The following is a 5,836-nucleotide window of genomic DNA, read 5'->3' as shown; positions in this document are numbered from 1 at the left end:
AATGAGAATATGTCCTCTATTATCTCACCTCCATTCTCTGAGGTGGATTTTACCAGGGGCACAGAAAACAACTTTAGACGCCCAAGCATCCAGGAGGAAGTTCAAACAATTGTTTCTCCTAGAAGTAAGCATACAATGAAATCCTTACCATCATATTTGGGAGAATATGAGAACTGTTCTCAAACCTTGAGGATACCCTCCATGCATAGAAGGTTGACAAAGGAGATGGATATGGGTATCATGCAAGCTATTTTGTCAGCACCAGTGGCTTGTACCTTACCTTTGCTTGATTTGATAAAGCTTCGACCTGAGTTGTGGAATGATATTGCCACATGTTTGTCAGAGCAGGTATTACTACAAAAGGGTCACCCTCATTGTACTATACACCCTAAGACAAAGCATGTTATGCCAGTTCCTATCAACAAAGTAGGAAAATTTTGTGAGGACGATCAGGGAAATGCTACCCTCCCATTAGAAGTGCGAAAAGTAGCTTCAACTGCAATACTTGATAGTGGTGCAGGAGTGGGCATTGTGACAAGGTCCATTTGGGAAAAGTGGGGCAAACCAGCTATTAGGAGTACCAGGATGCGCTTGCAGCAGCTAGCAGATGGAAGCTTAGAACATCCCCTTGGGCTGCTTGAGAACATATTGGTCACCACATGTGGGATTGAATATGAGCACACCTTTGCAGTAGTGGATTTTGAAAAAGATCCAAACTATGAAGTGATATTGGGTAGACCATTCATGTGACAATTTCAAATGATTCAAGATTGGGGATACAATTATTTGTACCTCCGACATGATTCTGTCATCACAAGGGTCAACCTAAAGAATCACTCATATCGTGATGTAACAAGGTCTCCAATAGATGAGTTTGATTCTGCTTCATCTGAGGGCTCAAGAGTTACATTGTTAGATGGGCGAGAAGATCTGTGGATGTGTGGAGCCTCATGTAGGGATTTCAACACTGAGAGACTTAAGGGTAATCGAAGTGTATCAGATGAGGCATACATTCCACAACCCTTCCCTGAGCACTTAATTGATCCACTAGAATGGAGTCATGTCCTTGCAACATTATCGACATGTGCTTTACCTAAGCCAATTCAATTTTGTGACTCAGATGGATATGACATTATTCCTATACGAATGGTACAACCACGTGACCTAGATGTTTTGTACTATGGGGATGCATCCACAACAGCATTGCATGTAGAGGAAGTCTCAGTGGAGGATTTAACACTCGAATCTGCTAATGATGCTGATAAGGAAGATGGATGGGACTCTGATTTTGATAATGATGTGATAATCCCTCAGGAAGAGTTAGGAAAGGCACGCTTGCTCTTGAGAGGAAGGGAGGTTCAAGTAGAGATCCCTCAAAGTCGACCTAAACGTAAATGCTGTAAGAGCCATAAGAGAATCCGTAAACAAGATGAGAGGGAACGACGTGAGAGACTACAAAAAGAAAAGGAGGAGTTTAAGAATGAACACTCTCGACCACCACCTCACTTCTCATATCTATACTATGTCCAAGCACAAGATAGTATCAAAGACCAAGTAAAATGATCAGATGGATTCCAACCAGGAGAAAAGCTAAAAACTGTTAGCAAAAATCGCAAAAAAATGAAGAAACAAAAACCAAAACTCAAGTCTAAAACCGATTCAAAAGAGAATGTCGGAAGTGCAAAGATAACGGTTGAACAAAAAAATTTGATGCAAGATTGCAAAGGAGAGCTCAAAACCGCATGGTCTTCAATGAGTGGGTGACGACTGAAGTGGACAAGAACAAGGTCTCAATGTTCCCCCCACCAACTTCACACAGTACACTCTTCAAGATCGGAAGATTGTTCTTCAACAGCCCATACGACAAAAGCCAAGCATGCCAGGGGTTTCATATGATGGTCCAGAAGATGCAAAAAAAATTGATATCGCTAAGCCAGGAGAAGAGCCTCGCTATGTGTGGATTGCCACAGACTTGTCCTTAGATGAGGAGAAGTTATTAATTCAAACAATAAAGGAGTATCGCGATGTTTTTGCTTGGAGTTATAAAGACCTCAAAGGAGTTGATCCAAGCATATGTCAGCATACAATTCCATTGCGAGAGGATGCAAAGCCTTCCAAGCAACGTCCTTATACTTACAATGAGAATTTTGCACGAAAGATAAAAGAAGAAATAGATAAGCTCTTAGAGGCAGAATTTATCTATGAGATTGAACACACTGAATGGGTCTCCCCTATTGTAGTGGTGCCCAAGAAAAATGGAAAACTTCGAGTATGTGTAAACCTCAAGAAGGTAAATGCAGCTACTGTATGTGATCATTACCCACTTCCAATCACGGATCATGTTCTGGAACGAGTTGCAGGGAAAAAGGCATATAGTTTCTTGGATGGATTCTCCGGTTACAATCAAGTGTCAATTGATCCAAAGGATTAACACAAGACAGCCTTTGCTACTGAAGATGGCATCTTTGCCTATCGTGTTATGCCATTTGGTCTAACAAATGCACCAGCAACCTTTCAGCGGTTAATGAGTCATGTATTCAAGGAGTACCTTAGGCAATTTCTTGAGATCTTCATGGATGATTTATGTGTTCACTCACAAGAGCGTGATGATCATATAGAACACCTCAGACTTGTGTTTCAAAAGTGTCAAGTTTATCGTATATGCTTGAATCCTGACAAGTGCAAATTCATGGTAAGACAAGGGAAAATTTTGGGCTATATTGTTTCTCGCAATGGGATTTCAACAGATATGGATAAAATTGATGTCATTGTCTCATTACCTCGGCCTATCAATCCTAAAGGGGTACAAATATTCATGGGACATTGTGGCTATTATCGTCGATTCATCTACATGTACGCTGTCCTAGCCAGACCATTATATGCTCTTCTTGTAAAGTGTAATTGGACTGATGAGTGTGAGGAATCCTTTGAAAAGTTGAAGCAAGCATTAGTGACTGCACCCATCTTACGGGCACCAGATTGGAACCAAATCTTTCATGTCCATATTGATGCTTCAAACTTTGCAATTGGATGTATTTTGGCTCAATCGGGAGAACATAATAAGGATTTCCCAATCTCATATGCTAGTCGACAGTTGAACAATGCTGAGAAGAATTATACCACAATAGAAAGAGAAGGTTTGTCCATGATATATGCAGTGAAAAAGTTTCGCCATTACCTTTTGGCAAACAAATTCATATTTTTTGTGGACCATCAAGCATTGCTATATTTGGTGAATAAGCCTTGTGCAACTGGAAGGATTGTGAGGTGGTTTGTCATCCTTCTTGAGTTTGATTTTGAAGTGGCAGTCTGAAAAGGAACAACTCATCTTAGGGCAGATCATTTGTCTCGAATCACCTCTGGCGAAGCTCCTGTGGGTGTGGATGATGATATGTTAGATTCAACACTTTTCCTTGTAGAGACAGCTCCTAAATGGTCTAAATCCATCTTAGAAATTTTGACAAGTGGGCAGATACAACTAGCAGGTCCTAATGTGGACCTATGGTGACCATTCAAGTTAATCTCACGGAGATTATATCGTCAGGATAATGATGGAGTGTTGCGGCTTATACCTAACCCTGACCAATATGAGGAGATCTTGGAATGGGCACATGCGGGTATCGGTGGAATCCATGCATCAGCTACTACTTGTGTGCGACGTATATCTCAGGATGGGCAATGGTGGCCTACCATGCATGCGGATGCTGAAAAATTTGTTCGTAACTATGCTTCATGTCAAATTCAACAGCCAATTCATAATGTCACATTATTCCAAATTTCAACTACACCAAGTTGGAGTAAGTATATTGTCGACTATCTTCAGCATGGTCATACTGATCAAAAAATTCCTAAATATTGAAAGCATGCTATTGAAGTTGAAGCGGCAAATTATATGCTGATAGAGGGCCAACTCTACAAGAGGGGCAAGGATGGCAACTTACGCATGTGTGTATGTGAAGCTGACTACTTGAAAATCTTGACTCATGCACATGCAGGTGTTGGGGGTGGACACTTTTCGGGCAATACCACAGCTAAGTTGATTAGGTGGTCTGGGCTTTGGTGGCCAACCTTACAAATGGATGCCGAAGAATATGTAAAACGTTGTGACGATTGTCAAAGGACCAAACCTCCCATCACAAAGGACAATATGCCATTGCGGCCTATGTTAAGCACACGTGCTTTTGCAAAATGGGGTATTGATTTTGTTGGTCCCATTAAACCTCCAGCTCGTCACACGCATGCCGAATATATTATAGTCGCAACTGACTATTTGACCAAATGGGTAGAGGCTAAGGCTACAGTTAAAAATGATGCCAGAACCACAGCCAAGTTCTTATATGAGTACGTGTTTACACGCTATGGCTTACCTATTGAAATCGTTAGTGATCAAGGTGTGCACTTTGTGAATGAGGTCATAGAGTTTTTGCTTCAAGAATTTATGGTAATTCACAAGCGTTCTGCACCCTATCATCCCCAGACCAATGGACAAGCTGAGAGTACTAACAAGATTCTCTGCACAGCACTCACAAAGATTGTTGAGGGACATAGGACTGATTGGGAGCAAAAGTTGCACTCAGTTCTTTGGGCATATAGGACAGCCTATAAAACATCTGTGGGCACAACCCCATTTGAGCTTGCTTTTGGGCTAGATGCAATTCTTCCCATTGAATTTCTTGTACCTACTCTACTAGTTGCTAAACAATTGGACTGGACTGGTCATGAGCTTTCACAATGCATTGATGAATTGGAAAAGCTTGATGAGACCCGCTTATTGGCGGTAATGGGGATGTATACCGAGAAGAGGAGACAAAAGCAATGGTATGATAGAAATGTAACAACTGGCCGATTCAAAAAAGGGGACCTTGTGCTCTTGTACACACTTAAGAAGCATAAGAGAAAGCTCAAGAAACGTGGCCTAGGACCGTTTATGATTAATGAGCTTACTCCAAGTGGTGCAGTGCGTTTAGAGACACTAGAAGGTGCTAACTTCATTAATGGAAGTCGTCTCAAGAAATACAATGAACCATTAACTGAAGCCATGCTTCAACAAATGCATGTTGCACACACACGGAAAGAAGCATATGACCTACTTAAACATCAGGCTCAAGAAGAGGCTAAAGCTAGAGTTGCAAAAGCCAAGGAGCGCCGCAAGGCTTCTATGTTGGCCTTACAGTTGGCTACTGATAACAATATGTCGATCCTTTCAATATTCAAGTGTGTCTTCATCTTCATGAGACTACCTACTTTGTCTCTGCCTTAATTGACTCTGGTGCAGATTATAATGTTCTCTCATTTGACACATGGATAGCCTTGGGACAACCAACACTTGTGCACATTCCTATTGACTTACGAAGCTTCTCAGGTGAAGATAACCCTATAGAGGAAAAATGTGTCATTATGATGTCCATTCAGGATCACCAGATGTCAGTTCCCTTTTATGTAGCAAGTAAGTCCAAGGCAGTGGTAGAGGCTGTTCTCGGTCGATCATGGTTAAGTGCTACCAATTGTTCATTAGATTGGAAGAATAGACAATACAAATTGCAAATTGATTCTGATTGCATCTTGGGATCTGCTACTCCACGAGCTTTATCATGTCAAAAGGGTGGTGTTTCCACCTTACACAACCCACTTTCAAAATTTGCTCTTGAAGCTCTAACACAAATGATGTGGATAATTGATGAGTCCTCAAGTGAGGGCCATGGCTGGCATGTTCCAACTACTCTAGTCACTGCTCAAAGAAGGCCAGGCAAGAAGGAATTATCAATTTGGCTACCCAAAGATGCATACAAACTTGTACCATCTAGCTTAGTTGCTAAGCCTCCTACAAAGCACATCT

This window comes from Cibotium barometz, chromosome 49 (genome assembly GCF_041138505.1).
Source record: "Cibotium barometz isolate CiBa-2024 chromosome 49, ASM4113850v1, whole genome shotgun sequence".
NCBI lineage: Eukaryota > Viridiplantae > Streptophyta > Polypodiopsida > Cyatheales > Cibotiaceae > Cibotium > Cibotium barometz.
The sequence above is the reverse complement of the archived record's forward strand: the minus strand, read 5'-3'. Positions refer to the sequence as shown.